Here is an 18055-nt window from a genome sequence, read left to right on the forward strand (position 1 = left end):
TTTGTTCAGATCCCCAAGACTTAGGCGATTACCTTTCCAATGGTGGGTCTTGGGGGTCTGTAGCTGCTTAGATGCCCGAGATACAGGCTTCTAAGCAGCATGCCCCCTGCTCCTATACTTAACATTGTTAAGTATAAATAAAGTTGCGCGGTGACGTCATCACGTTATTGCGTGTGACGTCACCACGCAAAACAGGAAGCCCTGGCGATTCCTGTCACTCTACAGGCACGATTGCCGGGGTAGGAGCCCCCAGATCTCCCTCAAGGTGGGAGAGTGCTAGTGACGGCTCTGAGCCGTTCATTAGCACCAGAGTGGGAAACTCTGTGACGGCTCAAAGCCGCCATTAGCACTCAAAGGGTTAAAGGGGCGTTAAAATTATTTCCTGATTCAGATAAAGCATACAATTTTCTGAGTTCAGATGGACTTATTTAATCACATTTACTTAATTATTTTGGTATTCTTTGCTGAAGAAGAGCAATGCTCTAATGGGAGCTAGCTGAATACATTGGGTGAGCTAGTGACACACAGCTAGCTCCCAGTAATGAATTGCTCCTGAGCCTACCTAGGTATGCTGTTAAACAATGGATACCAAGAGAACAAAGCACATTAGATAATAGAAGTACATAGGAAAGTTGTTTTCTAAATCATGAAAGTTTAATTTTGACTTCATTGGCTATTTAATCCCATTTTCCCCTGCAATTCTATGTACAACGTTTCAAGAAGCTCAATGAATAGAAGATTGCTTGTAGTAGAATAGATCTGCACAATGACATAAGTGTGAGGAGGGAGGGGCAAGCAGTAAAAATGAAAGTGAAACATAAAGGGCTAGATTACAAGTGGAGCGCTAATTAACACACCTGCTCAAGCGTTAATTTCGCTACAATTAAGCTTTTTTCACTCATCGGGTTGGTTTCATAAAATGAGTTGAAAGTAAACTGTTTTCAATCATGCGCTAACCCAACGAGCGGCAAACATCTGAACTTACAATATTGCGTGCGCATTCACATATTCTTCTATATAAGTCAATGGAGAAAAAGAAGTGTTAAAAAAACACCCCACTCTCGTGCAAACTCGATCACATATTTTCATGTGCGATAAATATTTCACATTCCAGTGTTCTTTACATGGTAATATATATTTTCTATTTATTCATAAATACATATTTCTACATATATCCGACTTTTTTTGGACAATACAGTATATATCTATACCTATATATAGATGTACAGGTAGCCCTCAGTTTACGCCAGGGTTAGGTTCCAGAAGGAATGGTTGTAAATCGAAAACCGTTGTAAATTGAAACCAAGTTTATAATGTAATGTCAATGGTATGTGAGGGAGATAGGTTCCAGGCTCCTCTGAAAATTGGCATATGTAACACCTAATACATTATTTTTAAAGCTTTGAAATGAAGACTTTCAATGCTAAACAGTATTATAAACCTAATAAAAGTATCACACAACACAGAATATATAATTAAACTAAGATAAATGAACAAAAACTTTTGCTAAACAACATTATAAACCTAATAAAATAATCACACAACACAAACTTCACTTGCATTTTTCTGCAAACAGTTCATTCTATGCATTCCAATCTGGACTCATTTATAGACAGGAAGATCTTGTTCCTTTGAAATCTGCTCGATAGCTCAGGTCTGGTTAAACTGATTAATTTCAGCTTGCTTGGCTTTGCTGCAACACAGTGGACAGCTCCACCTACTGGCTATTTTAATAAATGCACTGCTTCTCAATGCTTTTCAATAGCAGTCACATGACTGGAAAAAAAGGTTGTTATTCTGAAACGGTGTAAATTGAACCGTTGTAAAACGAGGGCCACCTGTATATATATATATATATATATATATATATAATACCGTCCATACCACACAGGTTATACCCTCCAGAGGTCGTCTGCCTGGGTGCTATGATGCCTTAAATATTTCCTGTACAAATGACAGCACTCTCAGGTCTTTTTTCAAATGAGATCAACAAAATTCTCTTTTTTAATGCATTAAAAAAGAGAATTTTGTTGATCTCATTTTGAAAAAAGACCTGAGAGTGCTGTCATTTGTACAGGAAATATATATATATATATATATATATATATATATATGTTCCACTGGATTGTCCCCACAAGTAGCGCAAAAAAATCTCTCCAAAGTAAAGTAAAACTTCCTTTATTGTGATTTCAAAAGTATAAAACATGACAGCCTACACACAGCTGTAATAAAGCACTAAATATAAAAACACAGTATCAGTGATCTGGGACCACACGCAGACAGGTTCGTGCAGTTGCGCACTTGATCACTGCTTGAAAGCAATCCTGATCACTCTTGCTTTATAGCAATTTTCTTAAAGAGACATTTGTAAGTAATAGACTCTGTGTTATTTTTCTCTGATTACTGCCTATCCTTTGTTGAAGAACATTTTCAAAAAATTTATTTTCATACATTGTAAGCAGAGATTTTATTACATGAGTAGTAATAATGTTTGTTAATTTAATATTAACTATTATACATTATTTAAACTATTAGAAGTTATCTCTATTGCCCTTATTTTATAGATTTTAAATTTTAATTTTTAATGAATTTAATATATCGATCTGTCAATTTTTATGTTAATGTTCATTCTTATTTTGCATAATATCTAAAGTATAGAGATATAAAAGGATTAAAGAAGAAAAAGAGATTAGAACTGTACTTAAATACATACAACTACGGTGATTGGACTTATCTAATCTCTGATCTCTAAACAAACAAAAGTATCAGCCTTCACACACAATAAAGCACTATTTTACACATAAATTATTTGTGTAAGTACTCTTTACTGCCTAAAATCCTTGAACAATATGGATAATTCAAGTGAACCAAGTTATGTGTTGGGAGACTTTCAGGATGAAATATCTGAAACCTATAATCAAATAATACTTACTAAGATAGTCTATTCTTTGAAATGGATTCCTTAAGAAAAAAGGATATTAAACTGGACCTAGATCTCAAATCTTTTTCTATTTATAAACATGAACATAGAATACCAAGAGGTCTTCGTATAAGAAAATTTCCATCTTTTGTGATTATGGATACAGAATTTATTTATTTCAGATGCATGCTCATTTGCACTAATTGATTTGCTTATGGAACACAAAAGAAAACAAAAAACAGAATTTATGCTTACCTGATAAATTACTTTCTCCAACGGTGTGTCCGGTCCACGGCGTCATCCTTACTTGTGGGATATTCTCTTCCCCAACAGGAAATGGCAAAGAGTCCCAGCAAAGCTGGTCACATGATCCCTCCTAGGCTCCGCCCACCCCAGTCATTCGACCGACGGACAGGAGGAAATATATATAGGAGAAACCATATGATACCGTGGTGACTGTAGTTAGAGAAATAATTCATCAGACATGATTAAAAAACCAGGGTGGGCCGTGGACCGGACACACCGTTGGAGAAAGTAATTTATCAGGTAAGCATAAATTCTGTTTTCTCCAACATTGTGTGTCCGGTCCACGGCGTCATCCTTACTTGTGGGAACCAATACCAAAGCTTTAGGACACGGATGAGGGAGGGAGCAAATCAGGTCACCTAAATGGAAGGCACCACGGCTTGCAAAACCTTTCTCCCAAAAAAATAGCCTCCGAAGAAGCAAAAGTATCAAATTTGTAAAATTTGGCAAAAGTGTGCAGTGAAGACCAAGTCGCTGCCTTACATATCTGGTCAACAGAAGCCTCGTTCTTGAAGGCCCATGTGGAAGCCACAGCCCTAGTGGAGTGAGCTGTGATTCTTTCAGGAGGCTGCCGTCCGGCAGTCTCATAAGCCAATCGGATAATGCTTTTAAGCCAAAATGAAAGAGAGGTAGAAGTCGCTTTTTTACCTCTCCTTTTACCAGAATAAACAAACAAACAAGGAAGATGTTTGTCTGAAATCTTTAGTAGCCTCTAAATAGAATTTTAGAGCACGGACTAGGTCCAAATTGTGTAACAAACGTTCCTTCTTTGAAAACTGGATTCGGACACAAAGAAGGTACAACTATCTCCTGGTTAATATTTTTGTTGGAAACAACTTTCGGAAAGAAAACCAGGCTTAGTACGCAAAACCACCTTATCTGCATGGAACACCAGATAGGGCGGAGAACACTGCAGAGCAGATAACTCTGAAAACTCTTCTAGCAGAAGAAATTGCAACCAAAAACAAAACTTTCCAAGATAATAACTTAATATCTACGGAATGTAAGGGTTCAAACGGAACCCCTTGAAGAACTGAAAGAACTAGATTTAGACTCCAGGGAGGAGTCAAAGGTCTGTAAACCAGGCTTGATCCTAACCAGAGCCTGAACAAATGCTTGAACATCTGGCACAGCTGCCAGTCTTTTGTGAAGTAAAACAGATAAAGCAGAGATCTGTCCCTTCAGAGAACTTGCAGATAATCCTTTCTCCAAACCTTCTTGTAGAAAGGATAGAATCTTAGAATTGTTATCTTGTTCCATGGGAATCCTTTAGATTCACACCAACAGATATATTTTTTCCATATTTTATGGTAAATTTTTCTAGTTACAGGCTTTCTAGCCTGAATCAGAGTATCTATTACAGAATCTGAAAAACCCACGCTTTGATAAAATCAAGCGTTCAATCTCCAAGCCGTCAGTTGGAGGGAAACCAGATTCGGATGTTCGAATGGACCCTGAACAAGAAGGTCCTGTCTCAAAGGTAGCTTCCATGGTGGAGCCGATGACATATTGACCAGGTCTGCATACCAAGTCCTGCGTGGCCACGCAGGAGCTATCAAGATCACCGAGGCCCTCTCCTGATTGATCCTGGCTACCAGCCTGGGGATGAGAGGAAACGGTGGGAATACATAAGCTAGGTTGAAGGTCCAAGGTGCTACTAGTGCATCTACTAGGGTCGCCTTGGGATCCCTGGATCTGGTCCCGTAGCAAGGAACCTTGAAGTTCTGACGAGGACGCCATCAGATCGATGTCTGGAATGCCCCATAATGAGTTATTTGGGCAAGATTTCCGGATGGAGTTCCCACTCCCCCGGATGGAATGTCTGACGACTCAGAAAATCCGCTTCCCAATTTTCCACTCCTGGGATGTGGATCGCAGACAAGTGGCAGGAGTGATCCTCCGCCCATTGAATTATCTTGGTCACTTCTTTCATCGCCAGGGAAGTCCTTGTTCCCCCCTGATGATTGATATATGCAACGGTCGTCATGTTGTCTGACTGAAACCTTATGAATTGGCCTTTGCTAGTTGAGGCCAAGCTCTGAGAGCATTGAATATCGCTCTCAGTTCCAGAATGTTTATCGGGAGAAGAGACTCTTCCCGAGACCATAGACCCTGAGCTTTCAGGGATTCCCAGACCGCGCCCCCAGCCCACTCCCCTCTGGTCTGCGGAAGCTCATTCCCTGTGACAGATTGTCCAGGGTCAGCCACCAACGGAGTGAATCTCTGGTCTTTTGATCTACTTGAATCGTCGGAGACAAGTCTGTATAATCCCCATTCCACTGTCTGAGCATGCACAGTTGTAATGGTCTTAGATGAATTCGTGCAAAAGGAACTATGTCCATTGTTGCAACCATCAATCCTATTACTTCCATGCACTGCGCTATGGAAGGACGAGGAACAGAATGAAGTACTTGACAAGAGCTTAGAAGTTTTGATTTTCTGACCTCTGTCAGAAAAATCCTAATTTCTACGGAATCTATAATTGTTCCCAAGAAGGGAACTCTTGTTGACGGGACAGAGAACTTTTTTCTTTGTTCACCTTCCATCCGTGAGATCTGAGAAAGGCTAGGACGATGTCCGTATGAGCCTTTGCTTTTGGACAGGACGACGCTTGAATCAGGATGTCGTCCAAGTAAGGTACTACTGCAATGCCCCCTTGGTCTTAGAACCGCTAGAAGGGACCCTAGTACCTTTGTGAAAATCCTTGGAGCAGTGGCTAATCCAAATGGAAGTGCCACAAACTGGTAATGCTTGTCCAGAAAAGCGAACCTTAGGAACTGATGACGTTCCTTGTGGATAGGAATATGTAGGTACGCATCCTTTAAATCCACGGTAGTCATAAATTGATTTTCCTGGATAGTAGGTAGGATCGTTCGAATAGTTTCCATTTTGAACGATGGTACCCCTGAGAAATTTGTTTAGGATCTTTAGATCCAAAATTGGTCTGAATGTTCCCTCTTTTTTGGGAACTATGAACAGATTGGAATAAAATCCCATTCCTTGTTCTCTTATTGGAACTGGATGTATCACTCCCATCTTTAACAGGTCTTCTACACAATGTAAGAATGCCTGTCTCTTTATTTGGTTTGAAGATAATTGAGACCCTGTGGAACCTTCCCCTTGGGGGTAGTTCCTTGAATTCCAGGAGATAACCTTGATAAACTATTTCTAGCGCCCAAGGATCCTGAACATCTCTTGCCCAAGCCTGAGCAAAGAGAGAAAGTCTGCCCCCCCACTAGATCCGGTCCCGGATCGGGGGGCTATCCCTTCATGCTGTTTTGGTAGCAGTGGTAGGCTTCTTGGCCTGCTTACCCTTGTTCCCAGCCTTGCATTGGTTTCCAGGCTGGATTGGGTTGTTGAAGTATTACCCTCTTGCTTAGAGGATACAGAATTAGAGACTGGTCCGTTTCTGCGAAAGGGACGAAATTAGGCTTATTTTAGCCTTAAAAGACCTATCCTGTGGGAGGGCGTGGCCCTTTCCCCCAGTGATGTCTGAAATAATCTCTTTCAAATCAGGTCCAAATAATGTTTTACCTTTGAAAGGAACGTTAAGCAATTTTGTCTTGGAAGACACATCCGCTGACCAAGACTTTAGCCAAAGCGCTCTGCGCGCCACGATAGCAAACCCTGAATTTTTCGCCGCTAATCTAGCTAATTGCAAAGCGGCATCTAAAACAAAAGAGTTAGCCAATTTAAGTGCTTGAACTCTGTCCATAACCTCCTCATACGAAGATTCTTTACTGAGCGATTTTTCTAGTTCCTCGAACCAGAAACACGCTGCCGAAGTGACAGGAACAATGCATGAAATGGTTGTAGAAGGTAACCTTGCTGTACAAAAATCTTTTTAAGCAAAAACCCTCTAATTTCTTATCCATAGGATCTTTGAAAGCACAACTATCTTCGATAGGAATAGTAGTGCGTTTGTTTAGAGTAGAAACCGCCCCCTCGACCTTGGGGACTGTCTGCCATAAGTCCTTTCTGGGGTCGACTATAGGAAATAATTTCTTAAATATAGGGGGGGGAACAAAAGGTATGCCGGGCCTTTCCCACTCTTTATTTACTATGTCCGCCACCCGCTTGGGTTATAGGAAAGCGTCAGGGGGCACCGGAACCTCTAGGAACTTGTCCATCTTACATAATTTCTCTGGAATGACCAAATTGTCACAATCATCCAGAGTAGATAACACCTCCTTAAGCAGTGCGTGGAGATGTTCTAATTTAAATTTAAATGTCACAACATCAGGTTCAGCTTGATGAGAAATTTTTCCTGAATCTGAAATTTCTCCATCAGACAAAAACCTCCCTCATGGCCCCTTGAGATTGGTGTGAGGGTATGTCAGAACAGTTATCATTAGCGTCCTCTTGCTCTTCAGTGTTTAAAACAGAGCAATCGCGCTTTCTCTGATAAGTAGGCATTTTGGATAAAAGATTTGCTATGGAGTTATCCATTACAGCCGTTAATTGTTGCATGGTAATAAGTATTGGCGCACTAGATGTACTAGGGGCCTCCTGTGTGGGCATAACTGGTGTAGACACAGTAGGGGATGATGTAGTATCATGTTTACTCCCCTCATTTGAGGAATCATCTTGGGCAATATCATTATCTGTTGCAATACTGTCCTTACTTTGTTTGGACACTATGGCACAATTATCACATAAATTTAAATGGGGAGACACATTGGCTTTCATACATATAGAACATAGCTTATCTGATGGTACAGACATGTTAAACAGGCTTAAACTTGTCAACAAAGCACAAAAAACGTTTTAAAATAAAACCGTTACTGTCACTTTAAATTTCAAACTGAAAACACTTTATTACTGAATATGTGAAAAAGTATGAAGGAATTGTTCAAAATTCACCAAAATTTCACCACAGTGTCTTAAAGCATTAAAAGTATTGCACACCAAATTTCAGAGCTTTAACCCTTAAATTAACGGAACCGGAGCAGTTTTTAACATTTAACCCCTATACAGTCCCAGAATGAGGCTCTGTCTATAACTAGAAAGGCCCCCATCTGAAAAAGGTGTCCAACACAGTGCCTGCCGTTTTTCTAAACGTTCCCCAAGATTATAATACCAATAATTAGTTAGAATCTGCATAATATGCCTAGTAAAGCAATTGTTTTAGCCCAGAAAAATGTCTACCAGTTTTTAAGCCCTTTTTGAAGCCCTTTATTCTTTTATGTTTAACTAAGAAAATGGCTTTACTGGTCCCCATGAGGGGAAATGACAGCCTTCCAGCATTACATGGTCTTGTTAGAAATATGGCTAGTCATACCTTAAGCAGAAAAGACTGCTAACTGTTTCCCCCAACTGAAGTTACTTCATCTCAACAGTCCTGTGTGGAAACAGCAATTGATTTCAGTTACTGTCTGCTAAAATCATCTTCCTCTTACAAACAGAAATCTTCATCCTTTTCTGTTTCAGAGTAAATAGTACATACCAGCACTATTTTAAAATAACAAACACTTGATAGAAGAATAAAACTACATTTAAACACCAAAAAACTCTTAACCATCTCCGTGGAGATGTTGCCTGTGCAACGGCAAAGAGAATGACTGGGGTGGGCGGAGCCTAGGAGGGATCATGTGACCAGCTTTGCTGGGACTCTTTGCCATTTCCTGTTGGGGAAGAGAATATCCCACAAGTAAGGATGACGCCGTGGACCGGACACACCAATGTTGGAGAAAGCAGAGCTGTTACAGGAGATGAAAGAGGTTCAAAACAAACAGAGATTTTCAACATCACAAAGATTTTAAAGAATATGACAAAAAGTTTGAGACAACTATGAACACTTTCAGACAAGAAATATGGCAATTTAAGTCAAGAAAAATAACAAGAGACAAGAAAGATTACGATCAGAAGCAAGTTTACAGATGGACACAAGAGGAATATCCTAGGAGATTTCAGAGAAGGCAACAGAGAAAAATACATAAAGGAGGAAAAACTGTGACATTCTCAGACACAGAATACGAAGTTTGACTCATCTGATAATGATATGCAGATTGAGGAAGAAACACCCAGCAGTATTTCAAGAACCAGAGGAACAAGCTACAACATCAGGATCTCATAAGGAGTCAAAAAACGAGGACCCCCAGACTTTCCCAAGAAAAACAAAAAAACCCATAGAGGAAGTAGGGGCAAGGGCAGCAAGCGGGAAACAGATACAACAAACAACATCAGAGGAAAGGACAACAGAAGAAATACATCACGAGATCACAAGGACAGAACAAAAAGAAATAAATGCAGATCTGAGTGTCTGTAATCTGTCTGATGTTACCCTGAACTCCACAGAAATTAATCTTTTGTCCAAAGGTCTCAATTTTGTGCCATCAGCTCAATTTCATTTGTTTGAAACAGTATTAGACGTTAATAAGTTTGTACGCAAGCTTACTTTGAAAAAACATTTTTTTTCAGAAAGTGAGCACATGACACAAGTTGAGACTAAAAATGATATTAATGAGAGTGTCACGTCAGCCATTACTGATGTCTTGTTATTTCCAGACTTATGTGCCATTAAAGATTTGCAAGAACTAGCTGAGGAAAGCAATAGGGAATCTATTGACAAGATAATGGAAGAGGATATCAAATTTAGTCACCTAAAGAAAAAAAGCACCATTTATCCAGTTCACACCAGACCCAAGGTGTTAGATATTTTTCAGAAAACAGTGGAAAGTAAGTTAAGAATATTACATGAAAAGAATCTAAAAAGTAAAAAAAGAAGGTACTCTAATTTAACAAATAAAGAAAAAGCAGCTTTATTATCTCTTCAAGAAAATAAAGACATAATGATCCGTCCTTCTGATAAAGGAGGAAATGTGGTCATTCTAAACACTGTAGATTATATTAAAGAAGCCAAAAGGCAGTTGTCTGATCAAGAAGTGTATATTAAACTAGATGGAAATCCCACAAGAGAGTTCAGGAAAGAGTTAATTAAAATCACTAAGATAGCCAAACTAAATAATATCATAACTCCTACATTAGAAGTCTTAACTCCAACTAATTCAGTAATTCCAATATTTCATTATTTTCCTAAATTACATAAAGATCTAGTCTGTCCACCAGGACGACCTATAATTGCAGGTATTAACTCATTAAATGAGCCGTTATCAGATCTGGTGGATACTTTTTTACAACCACTAGTCAAAGATTTACTTAGTTACATACAGGATAGCACATCATTGCTTAATAAGTTACAGAATATCAAATGGAAAGAGAATTACAGATTTCTAGTAGTGGATGTGTCATCCTTGTATACTTGTATAGATCACAATTTAGGCATAACAGCCATAGAATTTTTCTTGAATCAATATACTGACTATGAATCAGCAACAAAAATGTTTATACTTAATGCAATTGAATATCTCTTAACACACAATTTTTTTATGTTCGGATCAGATTTCTTTCTCCAAAGACGTGGAACAGCGATGGGGGCAAAGTTTGCCCCATCATACGCCAACCTATTCATGGGTTGGTGGGAGCTGTTCCACATCTTTGGTGAAAGAAATCCCCACAAAGAGAGAATTATACACTTTTTCAGATATATAGACGATTTACTTTTTATTTTTGAAGGAGATACAGATCAAGTAAAAGATTTCTGTGCTTACCTTAACCCCTTAATGACCGGACCATTTTTCAATTTTCTTACCCTTAATGACAATGGCTATTTTTACATTTCTGCAGTGTTTGCGTTTAGCTGTAATTTTCCTCTTACTCGTTTACTGTACCCACACATATTATATACCGTTTTTCTCGCCATTAAATGGACTTTCTAAAGATACCATTATTTTCATCATATCTTATAATTTACTAAAAAAAAAAGATAAAATATGAGGAAAAAATGGAAAAAAACACACTTTTTCTAACTTTGACCCCCAAAATCTGTTACACATCTACAATCACCAAAAAACACTGATGCTAAATAGTTTATAAATTTTGTCCTGAGTTTAGAAATACCCAATGTTTGCACGTTCTTTGCTTTTTTTTTGCAATTTATGGGGCAATAAATACAAGTAGCACTTTACTATTTCCAAACCACTTTTTTTCAAAATTAGCGCTAGTTACTTTGGAACCCTGATATCTGTCAGGAATACCTGAATATCCCTTGACATGTATATATTTTGTTTTAGAAGACATCCCAAAGTATTGATCTAGGCCCATTTTGGTATATTTCATGCCACCATTTCACCGCCAAATGCGATTAAAAAAAAATAATTCACTTTTTCACAAATTTTGTCACAAACTTTAGGTTTCCCACTGAAATTATTTATAAACAGCTTCTGCAATTATGGCACAAATGGTTGTAAATTCTTCTCTGGGATCCCCTTTTTCAGAAATAACAAACTTATATGGCTTTGTGGTTGCGTTTTGGTAATTAGATGGCCGCTAAATGCCGCTGCGCACCACACGTGTTTTATGTCCAGGAGTGAAGGGGTTAATTAGGGAGCTTGTAGGGAGCGTGTAGTGTTAATTTTAGCTTTAGTGTAGTGTAGTAGACAACCCCAAGTATTGATCTAGGCCCATTTTGGTATATTTTATGCCACCATTTCACCGCCAAATGCGAGCAAATAAAAAAAAAAACTTTACATTTTTCACAATTTTAGGTTTCTCACTGAAATTATTTACAAACAGCTTGTGTTATTATGGCAGAAATTGTTGTAAAAGCTTCTCTGGGATCCCCTTTGTTCAGAAATAGCAGACTTATATGGCTTTGGCGTTGCTTTTTGGTAATTAGAAGGCCGCTAAATGCTGCTAGCGCACCACACGTGAATTATGCCCAGCAGTGAAGGGGTTAAATTAGGTAGCTTGTAAGGAGCTTGCAGGGTTAATTTTAGAGATCAGCCTCCCACCTGACACATCCCACCCCCTGATCCCTCCCAAACAGCTCTCTTCCCTCCCCCACCCCACAATTGTTCCCGCCATCTTAAGTACTGGCAGAAAGTCTGCCAGTACTAAATAAGAGTTTTGTTTTTTTTTAAATAAAAATAATAAAATATTTTAGTTGTGATGAACCCCTTCCTTAGCACCAACCTCCCTGATCCCCCCCTCCAGCTCTCTAACCCTCTCCCCTACCTAATTACCGCCATCTTGGGTACTGGCAGCTGTCTGCCAGTACCCAGTTTGGCCCCACAAACCAAAGTATTTTAATTTTATTTTTAACTTTTATTTTTAATTATTTCTGTAGTGTAGCAGCCCCCCCACAATACCCCCACCCCCTCCCCCTCCCAGATCCTTTTATATGGAAAAAAAAATTTTTAACTTTTTTTCCCCCTTCCTAACTTCATTGGTGTCAGTGTGGCTAATGCGTGCACGTGCACGCGCGTCCACGTGCACACCCCCGTGCACGCACGCGCGCATCGTGCACGCGCGCACACGCTCCCTCCTCCCGCCCGGTCAAACGGCACCATCGGCACCATCGCTACCAGTGCAGAGAGGGCCACAGAGTGGCTCTCTCTGCATCGGAAGCTTGTAAAGGGGTATTGCAGGATGCCTCCATATCGAGGCATCACTGCAATACCCTCAGAGCTGCTGGAAGTGGTTGTGATCACTTCCAGCACTCTGTTAGACAACTGACGTACCAGGTACGTCCATTGTCATTAACTGCTTGTTAATGCATGACGTACCTGGTACGTCAGTTGTCATTAAGGGGTTAATATTAACAGATGTGGGTTGAAATTCACAGGAGAACAAAGTACAGAGTCAATAGATTTTCTAGATCTTACGTTAAAAGCAGATATAGAACATGAAAAAATAGTCTCTATACTTTACAGAAAGCCAACAGCAGGCAATACTACACTTCTATACAAATCATGTCACCCTAGACACGTGCTACAAGGAATACCAAAGGGTGAATTTATTAGGGCTAAAAGAAATTGCTCTAATGAGGAAGATTATACTAAACAATGTACAATCATTGAAGAAAGACTAAAACAGAGAGGATAAATATATATATATATATATATATATATATATATATATATATATATATATATATCTATTTATAAATACTTAGAACATATTCTGCTATGTGCAGAACATTGGAATATGAAATATTTACAGTAAACCTTCTTAGATTCTTGCACCTGGGCCCTGTGGTTTCTAGTTATGCCTCTGTATATGTCTATATGTGTAAATATGTATTTATATGTGTATACATGTCTGTAAATACAAATACACACACATTATATATATATATGTATATATATATATATATATATATATATACATACACACACACACATACACACACACACAAACAAACATACATAGATATACATCTCTAGACATGTATATATCTCAATGGTAAAGCCCTTTGCCTGCCTTTATTATTCTAACACCTGAGATCTCATATCTTTAAAGGATTACTAACTTAGTTTTTTTTAATCTCAAACAGACCACAAATATCATAGAATATACAAAAATATAAAATAACTGACCTGCTTTTTTTCCCCTCCAAACGATGCTGCATAACGTTATAAAATTGTATTCCGATGACGTAACTAAATTCAGCCCTCAAATATGGGCAGTACATGTTAATAATCAATAACCAATCCGATGCCGACTTTTAGCATATCATTATATGAACAATTTGTCCTACATCGCATTTGAAATTGAATCGTCTAATTTGCGCATGCAAAATTACCCACACAGGTCTACTACCTTCCAGTCAGTCATTCAGAGAGTGACGTGTTCGATGACGTTGTGCAAGCTTGCGCATGCACATCTGCGGATTTGGGTTTGGAAATATATTAAAACAAGATAGCGGCGAAACGGTAAACAAATATATATATATATATATATATATATATATATATATATAAAAATAAATAAAAGAGTATATTGAAAAAGTGATTGTTTGTAAGCAAAAAAGAAGTTAAATTTTTTTAGTGTCCCTTTAAGCCCTTATAACTTGTGTGCAATGTTTTTTTTTTTAATTTTTATTAGATAGTGTTATTATAAGTGTAACTATACTTTGTAATGTAGTTTTGATGTGTTTTGTGACACTTTTTAGTTTTACAAAACAGTTCATCAGAGCTCTGAAGTTGTAATTATTCTAGTGTAAATCAAGATTGAGCTCAAGCGATCGTGTTTACTTTCAACTCATAATACCAGTGGTAAGCTCGATGAGCCTAAACACCCGCGATAAACCCCTTATCATTTACTAGCAAACGTTTAGTTAAAAAAATATTTAAAATGTTATTATTAAGGTAATCATTATTTTTCTCCTTCCAAAAAAGTACAGCTGAAAAGTTGATTAAATATGAATGATTAACCTAATGAGAGAGTTAACCTCCCAATAATTTAATTAATTTCAATGATCTATGTACCTCTAATGGTAGATAACCAAATCAGTAATTGTCTGCTACAACTGGAAAAATAATCTGAAAAGTTATTATTCTAAAAAATACCTTTATGTAGAAAACCATGATTTAAATTGTGTCTTCTGACTAGTGATTTAAATTAAGTATTTTGACTAGTAATTTAAACAGTGATTTAAAATGATGATAAACTCTCCCTTTAATAAAAACAGATAAGGAATGTAAGTTATATTTTAGATGGAGTTGAATTAATCAGTTTTAATGAAACTGCGCTATAACATACTTTTTAATAAAGATATAAAATTCAAAATCCTGGCTCTCTGATGCCCACTTCAAAAGTAAATTTTTCTGTAAGGTTTTAAATGTTGTCAAATCAGCTCTCTACCTATATAGCACATTTGTTGTAGCTAGAGCGCTGATTTTAAAACAATTCAAACAGTTAGCTCCAGAAAAATTGACTTTTGAGTGGGTGGCGGAGTGCGGGGAATCTGAATTTTATATCAATATTAAAAAGTAAGTTATAGCGCAACTTTATTATAACTTATGAATGAAACTCCACCTAAAATATCACCAACATCACGGATCTGATTTTAAAAAGGGGAGCGTTTACCACTACTTTTTGATTGAAATCAAATCCAACCTGAAACATTGTATACTTTATTTCATGGCTCGCCCTCCTTTTAAATAATTTTCAATAAACATCAAAACAATGGAAATGTATTTGGGATCTTAGGTAGAGACAAATAGTTGGGTACTTGTAAGGTGACAATGTAAAATGGAAATATCCAGACTTATTTTAACCCCTTAGCGACCATGACATACCCTGTACGTTGCAGGTCATTAAGAGATTGTCTGGGTATAATAGCATAATGAGACCCTCCCTCCCTCCTTCAGGCTTGCTTAAATACATATGGTCTCGCTAATAAAAAAAACTATTAGGCTTTTTATTTTGTGCTTTTAAGTACACATTTCTATGTGTTTTTTGCACATCCAGTGTACTTAGATGATGATTTATGCTGTGCATATTTAATATGATTTACTTCTGTATAATGTAAAAACGAATTTTACATTTTTGATAAAATACGATTGTTGGTGAACAATTTTGTTACCATATTTGATACACCTCAACAATACATTTTTTCCTGCCTATTTTGGGTGAATGGTTCAATTATTCATTTTGTATGATTTTAAATTCTGATTTTCATTGTGCACATTTGTAATGAGTGCATCTCCTTCCCATACAAAAATGCAGTATATGGCACTTAGTGAGACGCCCTGTTTTCCGGGTAAAAATCGGCTTCAGAGAATTCCATCTGGAAAATGAAAGCACCAGCATTCGTAGTCTCTTGCAAGCGTGGTGACATTTGTAGACAATAACCTGCTCTTACTGTTAACAAACAGCTCTTCTGATCCTATTTTACTGTGTGCAGATTTTAAACTTCAGCCTGGGTGCATTTAGTTTCCGCTAGTGTTTATTTTACAAAAACATCCCAGAGCCTGGAGTGGGACACAATTTACAATTTACTAAAAACTGTCGTCATATAAAACTAAGCAATAAAATAGCGCCAATCTCACTATATATAGGAAGAAACAAAACTGGATCAGGGAGGTCAGAATCTATAACAGGGATGGGAAACTAACACTCCATGGACCATATACGGTCCTCTTCTCTCATTTTTGAGGTCCCTGGGAAAAAACAGAATCTACGTGTTCCATTTTTTGCCCCAGGAAAAAGCAGAACAAAAAATGTGTGCTATGGGGACTTCTGGTGGGTGGGCAAAAAAAGCCCTCTGCAAGGGAGAACAGACCCTGCAAGCTTACCTATATCTGTGCCACAGAAAATAAGTTATTATTTGTGTGTTTAATAGCCATACATTTATAGATGATCCTTAAGGCTTAGTGGTCTGAGGCTTCCTTGAGTTACGATGTTGACTATTACTGAGGCAGGTGCATCAAATATTATTTTTCTCTTGAAGTGCTTCCATACAGAGTGATAAGCAGGCTTTTGTCTTACAGTGTTGCATTTCCAATTTGTCCACTTAATGCAGAACATTTTTACTATAAGCTGCAGAAACAGCCAGAATAGATCATATATGTAAAGGGAAACACATTACAGCAAAAAATAGTTGTTAACTAGATTTATGAATGTTAGAAGAGATAGATAGTCTTAGATGACAATGTCTAACTGAATTAAAAGGACCACTAAATAAGGTAGAGTTGAATAACTGACAAATACAGCATAAAAAGACAATTGAATAGTATTTACTTTGAATTTAAAATGAGAAGTAGAATGTTTATTGGCAAATTTCAAAGTTAAAGGGACACTGAACCCAAATTTTTTATTTTGTCATTCAGATAGATCATGCAATTTTAAGCAACATTCTAATTTGCTTCTATTATCAAATTTTCTTCATTCTCTTGGTATCTTTATTTGAAAAGCAAAAATGTAAGTTTAGATGCCAGCCCATTTTTGGCAAACAACCTGGGTTGTTCTTTCTGATTGGTAGATAAATGTATCAACCAATAAACAAGTGCTGTCCAGGGTCTGAGCCAAAAAAATTGCTTAGATGCCTTCTTTTTCAAATAAAGTTAGCAAGAAAACAAAGAAAAATTGATAATAGGAGTAAATTAGAAAGTTGCTTAAAATGTTATGCTCTATCTGAACCAGAAAGAAAAAAATTGAGTTCAGTGTCCCTTTAATCCACAATTTTTTTTAATTTTTTTTTTTATTGAGGTTTCAAGAAAAATATTACAAACAGTCATAGGAAAAATATGATAAAGACATGCAAGAAAATAACATCCAATACAAAATATTGTCCAATATTCCTGGACACAGGGTGTCTGTAAAGTATATAAAACAAACTTAAATTAAACCTTATTTTTACATTTTAGGATTCTAGGATTTCCCCCATTAGACAAAAGGCCACTCTTTGGCCTGTGCAATTTCGTGTGACATAGAGAGGGGGGACTAATAAATCTCAAAGGCCACTCTTGGGCCATGATGGTAATGCATCATACTCAACGTTTTAATAAACTAGATACTAGCAATGGCAATAACAGAATTTATGCTTACCTGATAAATTACTTTCTCCAACGGTGTGTCCGGTCCACGGCGTCATCCTTACTTGTGGGATATTCTCTTCCCCAACAGGAAATGGCAAAGAGTCCCAGCAAAGCTGGTCACATGATCCCTCCTAGGCTCCGCCCACCCCAGTCATTCGACCGACGGACAGGAGGAAATATATATAGGAGAAATCATATGATACCGTGGTGACTGTAGTTAGAGAAAATAATTCATCAGACCTGATTAAAAAAACCAGGGCGGGCCGTGGACCGGACACACCGTTGGAGAAAGTAATTTATCAGGTAAGCATAAATTCTGTTTTCTCCAACATAGGTGTGTCCGGTCCACGGCGTCATCCTTACTTGTGGGAACCAATACCAAAGCTTTAGGACACGGATGAAGGGAGGGAGCAAATCAGGTCACCTAAACGGAAGGCACCACAGC

The 18055-nt window shown here is 37.6% G+C and overlaps 1 protein-coding gene across 1 annotated transcript in view; it reads right to left on the reverse strand.

Moving 5' to 3' along the window:
• Positions 1–18055, reverse strand: part of ICA1 (islet cell autoantigen 1) — a 469392-nt gene that overhangs the window by 261552 nt on the left and 189785 nt on the right.

The sequence above is a fragment of the Bombina bombina genome, chromosome 5 (assembly GCF_027579735.1).
Source record: "Bombina bombina isolate aBomBom1 chromosome 5, aBomBom1.pri, whole genome shotgun sequence".
NCBI classification, from domain to species: Eukaryota; Metazoa; Chordata; class Amphibia; order Anura; family Bombinatoridae; genus Bombina; species Bombina bombina.